Genomic DNA, 15,417 nt, shown 5'->3' with positions numbered 1-15,417 from the left:
CATGAAACAAAAAACAGTACATGCTGCATGGCATTCTGGCTGAACAGAGGAGCACATTTAGTAATAGACTAAGACAACTGCACTGCACAAAGTGCACTATATGAGGTCATTCTTACCCTCGGTATTAGGCTCTATAATGAGTCAACCTATAGCTGGGGAAGTGATGAAGCCCTCCTGTTAGACTGTTCGTGGTAACTTTTTTTTAAATTTTACTTCTGTTTTAATATTTATATCTGTGCACTTGTAATGCAACTGTGACACTGGGATTGATTCCTTTGGAATCAATAAGGTATCTATCTATCTAATTTTCAGCAAATGATAGAAATTTGTTGAGAGTGTTAAAATGTTAGCAGGACTGAGTGATAATACTCAAGTGAGGGGATCCTGGTGATTTGTGGGCTGTGTCAGAAAAGATGACCTGTTGAGAATCAGATGAAACTACTTCCAGAAGCAAAGGAGATGGAAATAAGAGCCACAGATGAAGCAGTTAGCACAGGGCTTGTTGACAGTGGACGAACACCTGAACTCACAGTTGGAGTTCATGTAAAGTTCATGATTGTTGTCAAAGCTGGTTCTTGTACACAGGCACTCAGTAAATTTCTTCAAAGTCTTCCCACTCTGCTGAATCTGCTCAGCCAGTGGGACGTCCCAATTGCTGCAGGGACCTGCCCACTCTGGGAAATTCCTCCTTTCCCGGCCCCTGCCCACAACCAGAACCACACACAAACTGCTTCAGGAACTCAGCAGACCAGACAGTGTCTACAGTGAGAAATAGCAAGTTGATGTTTTGGATTGGGACCTTTCAATGTGAGGTGTCCAAAACCACTAGCAGAACATCTAGTGTCTCAGGAGGCATTGCGCACTCTCAGCTGGACAATTTTTATTTTTGATTTGATTTTATTTAGGGATATATCCCGCCCAACAAGAATTCACTGCCTATTTAACCTGCTAACCCGTGTGTCTTTGGAATGTGGGAGGAAACTGGAGCACCCAGAGGAAACCCACACAGTCACGGGGAGAATGTACAAACTCCTTACAGACAGTGGTGGGAATTGAACCTGGGTCACTGGCGCTGTAATAGTGTTATGATAGCCGCTACACGGTAAAGTTAACATCAATTAGGATGGAAGGGCACAAACTTTTCAAACCCATTAAGTAATTCCTTGATGCTGACCTTTCCTGTTGCTGGCTCTGCCACGTGTAGGCTCAATGTTGGCTGCAGGGATCCCCGTGGCAGACAGCATAGTACCTCACCTGACTCTCTGATGGCCGGTGGACAGGGAACAGATCAGGAGAGGGACTTACGATGGCTGAAAACTGTAGGCATGAGCAGGGCCGAGGTCATGGACGAGGCTTCTCCTCGTGAGTGGGGCTTGTTCTCATTGTCCAGCTTTGTCCTCACTGGTGGGCTTTCTGAGCCTTGGACTTCAGATGGAATTTGTTCCCATGGGAATGTCTTGTTCAAATGGGAAGGATTTTAAAGTTCAAAATAAATTTAGCATCAAAGTGCATTTCTGTTACAGTATATAGCTCTGAGGTTCACTTTCTTGTGGGCATTCTGAAAGGGTCACTAGCGAATTCAAATGCAGGAATCACAGTGATTTCAACAATCCAAACAAAACAAGAGACTTATTCCAGAAATGGACCAGCAAAACGTTAGCAGGAACTCAGGCACACTACAGAGAATCTTGAAGAACTGAAATGACCTGATACAGAGAAGAACTCGGTCTGAGTTTCACCAGGCAAGAATCCACAATGACCAAGCAAAGGGGTATTGGCATGCACCCTTAAAATACACTCTGGAACCCGTAGGAATTCAGTGCCAATCAGACAACATAGGTTTCCACACAAAGCTATAATCCCCAAAGGCAACAACTCCAATGCAAGATATTGACAATACCGTGCTAATTAAATGATCCCAAATCGAATAAAAGTGATAAATACATAGACAGCTCAAAAATCCCCACGATCCCAAATGAGACACCTGCAACACAAAGTGAGAAACCTAGATTGTCCAGACAAACAATTAGACATAAAAAGCAAACAATCTAAGGAAAACCGCATACCCACGAGGTGACACTGAAAAAATACAACCCACATACTAACTGAAAAAAAATCTCCTCTTCTTTAAAGAAATTTTCTGTGACAGATTCGCAGTAAATACAAATAAACACCAGAGATTCAATGAAAAAACACACTCAAAATAGACAACCAACCAATATGCAAAAGACAACAAATTCTGCAAACACAAAAAAAACAAAATAATAACAATAAACAAATATTAATTATCAAGAGCATGAGATGAAGAGTCCTTGAAAGTGAGTCCATAGGTTGTGGAAGCTCTTCAGTGTTGGGATAAAAACACTGATTGCAATTCCCCCCCACTCAACTGTACTCACTCAGTCCATAAATGAACGTGTTCCCATAAGACCATAAGACCATAAGACAAAGGTGCAGAAGTCGGCCATTCGGCCCATCGAGTCTTCTCTGCCATTTTATCATGAGCTGATCCATTCTCCCATTTAGTTCCACTCCCCCACCTTCTCACTATAACCTTTGCTGTCCTGGCTAATCAGATACCTATCGATCTCTGCCTTAAATACACCCAATGACTTGGCCTCCACTGCCACCCGCGGCAACAACTTCCATAAATTCACCACCCTCTGGCTAAAAAAAATTCTTCACACCTCTGTTCTGAATGAGCACCCTTCAATCCTTAAGTCATGCCCTCTTGTACTAGACTCCCCCACCATGGGAAACAACTTTGCCACATCCACCCTGTCCATGCCTTTCAACATTCGAAATGTTTCTATGAGGTCTCCCCTCATTCTTCTAAACTCCAAGGGATACAGTCCAAGAGCGGACAAACGTTCCTCATATGTTAACCCTCTCATTCCCGGAAGCATTCTAGTGAATCTTCTCTGTACCTGCTCCAATGTCAGCACATCCTTTCTTAAATAAGGAGCCCAAAACTGCCCACAGTACTCCAAGTGAGGTCTCACCAGCGCCTTATAGAGCCTCAACATCACATCCCTGCTCCTATACTCTATTTCTCTAGAAATGAATGCCAACATTGCATTCGCCTTCTTCACCACCGACTCAACCTGGAGGTTAACCTTAAGGGTATCCTGTACGAGGACTCCCAAGTCCCGTTGCATCTCAGAACTTTGAATTCTCTCCCCATTTAATTAATAGTCTGCCCATTTATTTCTTCTGCCAAAGTGCATAACTATACACTTTCCAACATTGTATTTCATTTGCCACTTCTTTGCCCATTCTTCCAATCTATCCAAGTCTCTCTGCAGACTCTCTGTTTCCTCAGCACTACCGGCTCCTCCACCTATCTTTGTATCATCAGCAAACTTAGCCACAAAGCCATCTATTCCATAATCCAAATCGTTGATGTACAACGTAAAAAGAAGCGGCCCCAACGCGGACTCCTGTGGAACACCACTGGCAGCCAACCAGAATAGGATCCCTTAATTCCCACTCTCTGTTTCCTGCCAATCAGCCAACGCCCTATCCATGTATGTATCTTTCCCGTAATTCCATGAGCTCTTATCTTGTTAAGCAGCTTCATGTGTGGCACCTTGTCAAAGGCTTTCTGAAAATCCAAATATACAACATCCAACGCATCTCCCTTGTCTAGCCTACTTGTAATTTCCTCCAAAAATTGCAATAGGTTTGGCAGACAGGATTTTCCTTTAAGGAATCCATGCTGAGTTCTGCCTATCTTGTCATATGCCTCCAGGTACTCCGTAACCTCATCCTTGACAATCGACTCCAACAACTTCCCAATCACTGATGTCAAGCTAACAGGTCTATAATTTCCTTTTTGCTTCCTTGCCCCCTTCTTAAATAGCAGAATGACATTTGCAGTCTTCCAATCCTCCAGAACCATGCCAGGATCTATCGACTTTTGAAAGATCATCGCTAATGCCTCCGCAATCTCGACAGCTACTTCCTTCAGAACACGAGGGTGCATTCCATCTGGTCCAGGAGATTTATCAACCCTTAGACTATTCAGCTTCCTCAGTACTTTCTCTGTCGTAATTGTGACTGTAATTCCCAGTTAAGTTTCGGACTATACTTACGTTCTACACAGAGCCCTGGCCTGTGAACGAGCTTGGAGACACCAAAGCACTACTCCCTATTATTGCCCCAATCAGAAGACCCAGGAAAGCCTGGCTAGGCAGAACATGTTTTGATTTTTGTGCAAGCCACAGGTAAGCTCTCTGGAGTATCGCCGACTGAAGCAAATCCCTCCGAACAGACACATTACCCTTCTCTGAGGATAGTAACCTCATTGCAACTGAGTGGCTTGTGATTACCTGAGATCCCGAGAGCAATGTTATCATCAGCTTGGTTCCGGGTCGGTCACCAATTGCAGTATGGTCAAAGGGGCCCTTCCAGACAAAGAGCCAACAGTGGAGCTGGCAGAAGATGCTGATATTTCACAATGGAGGAAGGCTGCAGCAGATAAGGTTCCACAACACTGGACCCTGACACCAATCTGGCAAAGACTTTGTCTGTGTATCAGCCTCCCTATGTTAAACAAAGTTGTGCAAAGGTGTTTCTCCATAAAGGGAATAAGGAGAACATCATAATCAACTCAAGTGATAGCAGTATTTTTGACACAGTCACCATTAACTTCTCAGTCAGATTGTTTTACTGACAGTAACTATACTTCACCATTTCAATCAGATAGTTAAAATTTGATTTGATTCATCTGTTTAGTTTAACCAAGAGTGCCTCAGATTCTAAGGCATTCACTTTTAGCGTCTGGCTCACAGTGGTTTCACAACTGAACTTCCTGATTTCTTTTTCTCTTTCAACTTCCATGTCCCATTTGGTTTAGTCTGTTACTTAGTTCTTAGAGCGAAGAGCTGAGCAACAGACAAGTGCTGCCCAGTCCGTCACTGTCAACAGAACAATGTGGATTCTGATTCTTCTCATCTGTTCACTGCCTGGTGAGTGACCGCTGGCACGAGACATTACAGATACTGGTAAATACAGGAAATACTCAGCAGGTCAGGCTGTACCCGTGGAAATGAAACAGTGAATGTTTCAGACCCAAGACCCTTTAACCTTGTTTCACTTCCCAGAGTTTCAGCCTGACATACGCAGTATTCCCAGCACGTTCTGTTTTTGTCTCAGATTTCCAACATCTGTCGTTTACTTGTTCATTCAAATGATCAGTGTTAATTTGGATCTAGTGCATTGTTTCTGTAACAGAGGTGGTAAAATATGTGCAGTTATGCAAAGACAGAAAATACTCCATAAATTTGTTCAACAGTTTGGGGTGTGGATCACAGACAAAATGCTGGAAGAGTTGTATGGGTCCAGCAGTATCTATGGAGGCAAAAGGTGTTCCAGTTGAAAACTCTGCATCGGGGCTGGCGGGGGAGGGGGTGGGGAGTTGTGGGTGTGCATGAGGAGTGTAGAGAGCTGTGTACAAGTCCTGGTCTGGCACCAGCATTGAGGATAATCATGGCAGTGTTGAGGATAATGCATAAGCATTAATTTGTAAAAGTTTGCACTGTAAAATTCATTCATAAGATATCATTTTAATGCTGCCTTTTGCTCACTAAAAGCAGCATGAGAATAATACATGAAAAATAAGTTGTCTCCGTTTGATAGTTGTTCCCGATATTGAAATATCCTGTTCTTCACTTCTGTGTGGGCTGAGGGCTGATCTTGCACTCAGAATCCATTTCCTTCTCAGGCTCTTCCTCCAACTGTGAACATTTGTTTTACTCATCAGCATCCAGTATTTTTTATTTCCTTTTACTCATTTTTTAAAAAGCTTGTTATGGACGTTCTCCCTACAGAGGCTCAGTGTCAGCATTTATTGTCTTTGTTCATTGTTTTACCGAGTAATTCCAGGTGGGGATGTTTGTAGAGCTCATTTAGGGATTTTGATGAATATTTTCCTTGAACATTCATTGCCCCACTTAAAGAATGCCATCAACATAGTAGCATTTGGGGGATATGATTGCTTGTGAGATTCGATGATGTTCAGTACTCATTGACAATATACTGGCAACCTTTTATTCAATATTTTCATTTAATTTGATTTATTACACTTCCAATTTTTTTTCTCTGGAAGTTTTTGATTTGATCAGAAAGTTTTTCTTTTTTTTTTGGTCGTATCCTCAGAATGGATTGCTCAGTCCCTTTTTTTCCCGTTTTTTTCGTATAGTGTAGTGGGTTTTTTTTTCTTCATTTAAAATCCAAAGTTTTTCTTTCCTCTTTATGAATTGATAAGAGGAGAATTTCTGTTTTTTTTATTATATTCTATATATTAGCTTAACATGTATGATGTTGATAATGTCTATTTCAATCTCGGTTTGTATTGTTATTGATATATATATATTTGAGATAATTCTCCTCTTGTTTGTATTTATGTTCCTTTTAAATCAATAAAAAGATTAATAAAGAAAAGAAGACAATGTAGATTCAAATGCAGGGTATGAGGTGACGATACCAACAGATGGGGTGAAATTGACTAGGTGATTGACAGGAAGAAGGAAAGATTTTCACCCCAGGGGCATTTGGATGGCTAGTGGGTCAGAAAAAGACTGTAAGGAGATCAAATAGAACATAGAACAGTACTTCAGCCTATGATATTGTGCTGAACCAATTAGATTAGTAATCAAATGGCCAACTAAACATCCCTTCTGCCTGCACAATATCAATATCCTTTGATTTTCTCCACATTCATGCCCCGATCTAAATGTCTTTTAAAAGTTCAGACACCGCAACCCACTGATATCATCTGTTGACAGGCCCCCAACACCCGCTAGTGACACTGTGGCTTTAAGGCCCAGTCCTCGTCCTGATACCCAACTCCCAGTAGGTGAATCTGTGGCTTTGAGACCCAGTCCTCGCATATACAAAACACAACCAGACAAATATAAATGTATATCGTCCAGACCCCTCAGTCCATTTTAAATCTTCCATCACCACAACTGAGCTACACCACCCCCAGAAGCTCAGTGTCTCGATCGCCTCAACTCCGATGGCCGAAAATCAAGAGACATGCAGCTTGAGGCCCAAGCCCAATCAGTGCCACTAAAAGATCTGCAGTTAGCTGCACCAGAGCTTGTCTTCTGCAGAGCGAAACCCTGGGAGAGCAGAGGGCAGCCATTCTGGACACTGTGCCACACCACCCCCGGCGAATTGCACCAGCTTTGTTCCCTCGTTCCCAGTGGCTGCAAACAGGGGACACCACGGTTTCAGGCCTAGTCCTAGTTATGACCAAAGAACTGCCCCCGCCCAATCCGCCGCTGCTCATATCCAATAAGTCAGCGAATAGAACTTATGGCGTAGCAAATGTACAATGTCCAAAGGGGTCTTGCTCTCACAAGAAAAGTGACCGTGACGGCTACTCGCTATTTGACTGGAAGCCTCCATTGACTCAGGCAGCAGCACCTTGCGTGGCTCCTTCATTATCTGTGCCAGTGAGCAACTCGCTGATGCTGTAGACCTGCAGGCCTTCGAGTTCTTAACATATAGCAGAATCTTGTGATCATTAGATGTACATTTAAGTACAACAGTAGCACCTTTTGTTGAGCCCATAGAGGCCGCTGCGATCAGCTGCGCCACCATCGTGCCAGAAGTTAGTAATCTTCTACGTTCTGAAGAATACAGTGCTAACCTATTCAGACTTTCCCTGTAACACAGGTCCTTCAGACCCAGCAACATCCTTGGAAATTTTCTCTGCAACCTTGTTTACATCTTTCCTGCAGATAGCCGACCAAAGCTGCACACAATACTCTAAATTAGGCCTCAACTTCAACATCTTCTGTACTCATTGATTTATGAAGGCCAATGTGCTAAAAGCTTTCTTTACAACCTTATCTACCTGTGACACAACTTTCAACAAATTATGTACCTGTATTCCCAGATCCCTTTGTTCTACCATACTCTCATTGCCCTACCATTCACTGTGTAAAACCTACCCTGGTCGGTCCTACCGACATGCAAAGCGTTGCACTTAGAACATAGAATATAGAACATAGAATAGTACAGCACAGTACAGGCCCTTTGGCCCACAATGTTGTGCCAACCCTCAAACCCTGCCTCCCATATAAGCCCCCACCTTAGATTCCTCCATATACCTGTCTAGTAGTCTCTTAAACTTCACTAGTGTATCTGCCTCCACCACTGACTCAGGCAGTGCATTCCACGCACCAACTACTCTCTGAATAAAAAACCTTCCTCTAATATCCCCTTTGAACTTCCCACCCCTTACCTTAAAGCCACGTCCTCTTGTATTGAGCAGTGGTGCCCTGGGGAAGAGGCGTTGGCTATCCACTCTATCTATTCCTCTTATTATCTTGTACACCTCTATCATGTCTCCTCTCATCCTCCTTCTCTCCAAAGAGTAAAGCCCTAGCTCCCTTAATCTCTGATTATAATGCGTACTTTCTAAACCAGGCAGCATCCTGGTAAATCTCCTCTGTACCCTTTCCAATGCTTCCACATCTTTCCTATAGTGAGGTGACCAGAACTGGATACAATACTCCAAGTGTGGCCTAACCAGAGTTTTATAGAGCTGCATCATTACATCACGACTCTTAAACTCTATCCCTCGACTTATGAAAGCTAACACCCCATAAGCTTTCTTAACTACCCTATCCACCTGTGAGGCAACTTTCAGGGATCTGTGGACATGTACCCCAAGATCCCTCTGCTCCTCCACACTACCAAGTATCCTGCCATTTACTTTGTACTCTGCCTTGGAGTTTGTCCTTCCAAAGTGTACCACCTCACACTTCTACGGGTTGAACTCCATCTGCCACTTCTCAGCCCACTTCTGCATCCTATCAATGTCTCTCTGCAATCTTTGACAATCCTCTACACTATCTACAACACCACCAACCTTTGTGTCGGCTGCAAACATGCCAACCCACCCTTCTACCCCCACATCCAGGTCATTAATAAAAATCACAAAAAGTAGAGGTCCCAGAACAGATCCTTGTGGGACACCACTAGTCACAATCCTCCAATCTGAATGTACTCCCTCCACCACCACCCTCTGCCTTCTGCAGGCAAGCCAATTCTGAATCCACCTGGCCAAACTTCCCTGGATCCCATGCCTTCTAACTTTCTGAATAAGCCTACCGTGTGGAACCTTGTCAAATGCCTTACTAAAATCCATATAGATCACATCCACTGCACTATCCTCATCTATATGCCTGGTCACCTCCTCAAAGAACTCTATCAGGCTTGTTAGACACGATCTGCCCTTCACAAAGCCATGTTGACTGTCCCTGAACAGATCATGATTCTCTAAATGCCTATAGATCCTATCTCTAAGAATCTTTTCCAACAGCTTTCCCACCACAGACGTAAGGCTCACTGGTCTATAATTACCCGGACTATCCCTACTACCTTTTTTGAACAAGGGAACAACATTTGCCTCCCTCCAATCCTCCGGTACCATTCCCGTGGACAACGAGGACATAAAGATCCTAGCCAGAGGCTCAGCAATCTCTTCTCTCGCCTCGTGGAGCAGCCTGCGGAATATTCCGTCAGGCCCTGGGGACTTATCTGTCCTAATGTATTTTAACAACTCCAACACCTCCTCTCCCTTAATATCAGCATGCTCCAGAACATCAACCTCACTCATATTGTCCTCACCATCATCAAGTTCCCTCTCATTGGTGAATACCGAAGAGAAGTATTCATTGAGGACCTCGCTCACTTCCACAGCCTCCAGACACATCTTCCCACCTTTATCTCTAATCGGTCCTACCTTCACTCCTGTCATCCTTTTTTTCTTCACATAATTGAAGAATGCCTTGGGGTTTTCCTTTATCCTACTCGCCAAGGCCTTCTCCTGCCCCCTTCTTGCTCTTCTCAGCCCCTTCTTAAGCTCCTTTCTTGCTTCCCTATATTGCTCAATAGACCCATCTGATCCTTGCTTCCTAAACCTCATGTATGCTGCCTTCTTCCTCCTGACTAGATTTTCCACCTCACTTGTCACCCATGGTTCCTTCACCCTACCATTCTTTATCTTCCTCACTGGGACAAATTTATCCCTTACATCCCGCAAAAGATCTCTAAACATCGACCACATGTCCATAGTACATTTCCCTGCAAAAACATCATCCCAATTCACACCCGCAAGTTCTAGCCTTATAGCCTCATAATTTGCCTTTCCCCAATTAAAAATTTTCTTGTCCTCTTTGTCTGTATTAAATTCCATCTGCCATTTTTCAGCGCATTTTTCCTGCTTATGCAATCCCTCTGCAAGCCCTGATAGCCTTCCTCACTACCCGCTACACCGCCAGTCTTGGTGTTGTCCACAATTTTGCTGATCCAGTTAACCATGTTATCATCCAGATCATTGATACAGATGACAAACAACAAAGGACCCAGCTTCCATCCCTGAAGGACACCACTAGTCACAGGCCTCCAGTCAGAGAGGCAACCATACACAGGTTTCCCCCGCCATCCAAAGGTAGAGAGTTCCTATGAAATGGTTCGTAAGCCAGAAGGTCGTAAAGCGAAGAAGCAATTACCATTAATTTATATGGGAAAAATTTGTGAGCGTTCGCAGACCCAAAAATAACCTACCAAATCATGCCAAATAACACATAAAACCTAAAATAATAGTAACATATAGTAAAAGCAGGAATGATATGATGAATACACAGCCTATATAAAGTAGAAATACTTTTCCACAATCATTGCCGCACCGTTCTCCGCAACGAAAATCTCACGCAAGCGTTCTCCACAGAAACACGGCACAAGCGCTCTCCAGTAACCTTTAAGCTATGAAGCTACCAAATCATACCAAATAACACGTAAAAATACGCAGCCTATATAAAGTAGAAATAATGTATGTATAGCGTAGTATCACTTACAGGAATCGGGACGACAGCGAGCACACTGATGATGGTGTGTTAGGCTGAGTCGTCGGTGCTTGGGGTGGTGCAGTGGCCCCCACCCTCCGGGCAGCGAACCGATACCGATCCGTGAAGCATGCAGGGGTACCGCGGTAGCCGGGACGCACCCAGCACATCTTTAAGAAAAAAGCCGAAATAAACAAGCTAATTACTTAGGTGCCGCTCGGCACATAAATGTCGGCCCAGATCAGAGGCGATGCAATCGGCAATTGCCTTTGATCTGGGCCGACATTTACATGCCAAGTGGCATCTAATTAATTAGCTTGTTTATTTCGGCTTTTTTACTTAAAGATGTGCTGGGTGTGTCCCGGCTACCGCTGCATTCTCTGCGAATTGGTATCTGTCCGCGGCCAGGGGGTTGGGGTGGTGAGACACGGGGGTGTCATCTCATCGTCGATCAGGGCAGGCAGGTCATCTTCTTCTATGTCTGCCTGCCTCGATGTCGAAGGTTGAGGTTCGTCGTCTGCTGAAGGCTTGCTTGACTGCTAGCCTCATGCATTTTTCTATCATACAGTTCTTTGTAAGCACTCAAACCATCTTGCAAATATGCCCTAAACCGACGTACCCTTTCAAAATTAAAGTTGTACTTTATCATTGCAGCCAAAATCTCACGCAGTTACTTCACGTTCAGTTCCTGGATGACTTCACTTTTGGTCCGTTCGCTACTGCATTCGGTTTTGATTGTTATCCTTTCCTCTTCCAATTGCATCAGCTCTTCATCTATCAGTTCTTCGTCATGGTATGCCAAAACCTCTTCAACATCATCTTCGTCAACTTCCACAAGCCAAACTCACTTTGTCCTTACTTCGTTCACCATGATCAAAACACTTAATTATGTCTAGTTTTATGCTAAGTGTAAAACCCTTACGAGCTCTTTTAGGCTTTTCCGATAACATAGAAGTCATCTCGCTAACGGCTGCTCACAGGCACGTGTTTAAGCAAAGCCGGTGAGAATGCCGTTCTGAATCTGGGGGAGAGCGGCTGCTCGGGGCGCGCACTGCTTTTTTTATCGCGCGCTGCTTTTTTCCGCACGCTGCCTTTATTCATAACAGTGAAAACACCTTCTGTTAGCGAAAACAGGGAACTAATATGGGTCTTTCATAACAGTGAGGTTTCGTAAAGCGAATGTTCGAAAAGCAGGGGACACCTGTGCTACCACTCTCTGATTTCCCCCAGCTGATGTCTGATCCAATTTACTACCTTATCCTGAATGCTGAGCGACTGTACCTTCTTCACCAGCCTCCCATGTGGAACTTTGTCAAATGCTTATCTCAATGCATGTTTACATCCTCCACTGCCTTGCCTTCATCCACTTTCCTTGTAACTTCCTTAAAAAACTCTATAATATTGGTTAGATATGACCGACCATGCACAAAGCCATGCTGCCTATCCTTAATCAGTCCATGTCTATCCAAATACTTATATATCCAGTCCCTTGGAATACCGTCCAGTAACTTTCCCACAACTGATGTCAGATTCACCAGCCCATAATTTCCTGGTTTTTGTTTAGAGTTTTTGTTAAGCAGCGGAACACATTGGTTATCCTCCAATCCTCTGATACCTCTCCTGTCGCTAAGGATGTTTTAAATATCTCTCGTAGGACCCCAGCAATTTCTACAGTACCCTCCCATAGGGTCCAAGGGAACATCTCGTCAACCCTGGGAGTTTATCCATCCTGAATTGCCTCAGGGTAGCAAACACCTCTTCTGCAATCTGTACAGGATCCATGAAGTTGATGACACTTTGCCTCACTTCCACAGACACTGTGTCCATCTCCTAACTAAGCAGAGATAAAGAGTGCATTTAAGATCTCCCCCATCTCTTTTAGCTCCACACATGTGAAACCCCACTGCTTTCCTTAGCTGCGTAAGTCTAGGGAATGCACACTCTGGTCCCGCCAGTCCCGTGAGATTGAGAAGGGTCTCCCACCCCAAACTCTTGTTTGTATGGATGTTGTGTAATTTGCTACCCTGTTACAACTCAGTGCCAAAAAATAATACTTGGCGCACCGCATACAATTAAAGGAATTACATTTATGAATCTTAACTAAAGGGTTAATAAAGAAAAGAAAGTAAAAAACAAAAAGAGCCATTATAATTAAACAGTCAAATGTGCACAAGTTGGAGCACTACTCTTCCAGAAGTCACACATATTCTCTGATCCTCAGTAGACCTCGCTGCCTTGCTCTATCGAATCACGTCTCCCACTGGGTCGAATCCTACGGCCAGTTCTTTCCAGCATCTTCTCTCTTCATTTCCCGCCAAACAAAAGAAACCTAAGACCAACCTTAGTGTCCATCAAAAAACCTCCCAGTTCAACCATTCTAATTGGATGACACACATTCCTCAGCATCTCTTATGATTTTAACAATAACCCTAACAGTCTGAAAGCAGAATGGACTGCTCTTACAGAATTGCTAAAATGAAATACCTACAGCATAGCAGTAAAAATGTTAACCAGGGTGTTAAACATGAATGACAGTTCTGGTCGTCCAGAAGACCAACTTTGTCCCTTGAAATCCATTTGCTCTTAATATATCTCAGAATCAGGTTTATTTTCACCAGCATATGTCGTGAAATTCGTTAACTTAGCAGCAGCAGATCAATGCAGTAAATAATGTAGAAAAAGAAGAAAAATTAGTAAGACCTTAAGACCATAAGACAAAGGAGCAGAAGTCGGCCATTCAGCCCATCGAGTCTGCTCCACCATTTTATCATAAGCTGATCCATTCTCCCATTTAGTCCCACTCGCCCGCCTTCTCACCATAACCTTTGATGCACTGGCTACTCAGATACCCATCCATCTCTGCCTTAAATACATCTAATGACTTGACCTCCACTGCCACCCGTGGCAACAAATTCCACAGATTCACCACCCTCTGGCTAAAAAAATTTCTTTGCACCTCTGTTCTGAATGGGCACCCTTGAATCCTTAAGTCATGCCCTCTCGTACTAGACTCCCCCACCATGGGAAACAACTTTGCCACATCCACCCTGTCCATGCCTTTCAACATTCGAAATGTTTCTATGAGGTCCCCCCTCATTCTTCTAAACTCCAAGGAGTACAGTCCAAGAGTGGTCCAACGTTCCTCATATGTTAACCCTCTCATTCCCAGAATCATTCTACTGAATCTTCTCTGAACCCTCTCCAATGTCAACACATCCTTTCTTAAATAAGGAACCCAAAATTGCACACAGTACTCCAAGTGAGGTGTTACCAGTGCCTTATAGAGCCTCATAATCACATCCTTGCTCCTATACTGTATTCCTCTAGAAATAAATGCCAACATTGCATTCGCCTTCTTCAACACTGACTCAACCTGGAGGTTAACCTTAAGGATATCCTGCACGAGGACTCCTCAGAACTTTGAATTCTCTCCCCATTTAAATAATTGTCTGCCCATTTATTTCTTCTGCAAAAGTGCATAACCATATACTTTCCAACATTGTATTTCATTTGCCACTTCTTTGTCCATTCTCCCAATCTATCCAAGTCTCTCTGCAGACTCTCTGTCTCCTCAGCACTTCTAGCTCCTCCATCTATCTTTATATCATCAACAAACTTAGCCACAAAGCCACCTATTCCATAATCCAAATCTTTGATGTACAACGTAAAAAGAAGTGGCCCCAACATGGACCCCTGTCGAACACCACTGGTAACCGGCAGCCAACCAGAATACGATCCCTTTATTCCCACTCTCTGTTTCCTGCCAATCAGCCAACGCTTTATCCACGTATGTAACTTTCCCGTAATTTCATGGGCTCTTATCTTGTTAAGCAGCCTCATGTGCGCACCTTGTCAAAGGCCTTCTGAAAATCCAAATACACAACATCCACTGCATCTCCCTTGTCTACCCTACTTGTAATTTCCTCAAAAAATTGCAATAGGTTTGTCAGGCAGGATTTTCCTTTAAGGAAACCATGCTGAGTTCTGCCTATCTTGTCATATGCCTCCAGGCACCCCATAACCTCATCCTTGACAATCGACTCCAACAACTTTCCAACCATCGATGTCAAGCTAACAGGACTATAATTTCCTTTTTGCTTCCTTGTCCCCTTCTTAAATAGCAGAGTGACATTCGCAATCTTCCAGTCCTCCGGAACCATGCCAGAATCTATCGACTTTGGATTGCTAATGCCTCTGCAATCTCCACAGCTACTTCCTTCAGAACATGAGGGTGCATTCCATCTGGTCCAGGAGATTTATCAACCTTTAGCCTATTCAGCTTCCTGAGTACTTTCTCTGTTGTAATTGTGACTGCGCACACTTCTCTTCCCTGCTACCCTTGAGTGTCCAGTATACTGCTGATGTCTTCCTCAGTGAAGACTGATGCAAAATACTCATTCAGTTCCTCCGCCATCTCCCATTACAATTTCTCCAGCATCATTTTCTATCAGTCCTATATCTGCCCTCACCTGTCTTTTACTCTTTATATACTTGAAAAAGCTTTTAGTATCCTCTTTGATATTATTTGCTAGCTTCCTTTCATAGTTTATCT

At 43.6% G+C, this 15,417-nt stretch overlaps 1 protein-coding gene across 1 annotated transcript in view; it reads right to left on the bottom strand.

The window, feature by feature from the left end:
• The window catches only part of LOC134355857 (uncharacterized), a 545,005-nt gene that overhangs the window by 315,594 nt on the left and 213,994 nt on the right, over positions 1–15,417 (bottom strand). The window lies entirely within an intron of this gene.

This window comes from Mobula hypostoma, chromosome 13 (genome assembly GCF_963921235.1).
Source record: "Mobula hypostoma chromosome 13, sMobHyp1.1, whole genome shotgun sequence".
Classification (NCBI taxonomy): Eukaryota; Metazoa; Chordata; class Chondrichthyes; order Myliobatiformes; family Myliobatidae; genus Mobula; species Mobula hypostoma.
Note: the sequence above shows the minus strand (reverse complement) of the source record. Positions and strands in the feature narration are given on the sequence as shown.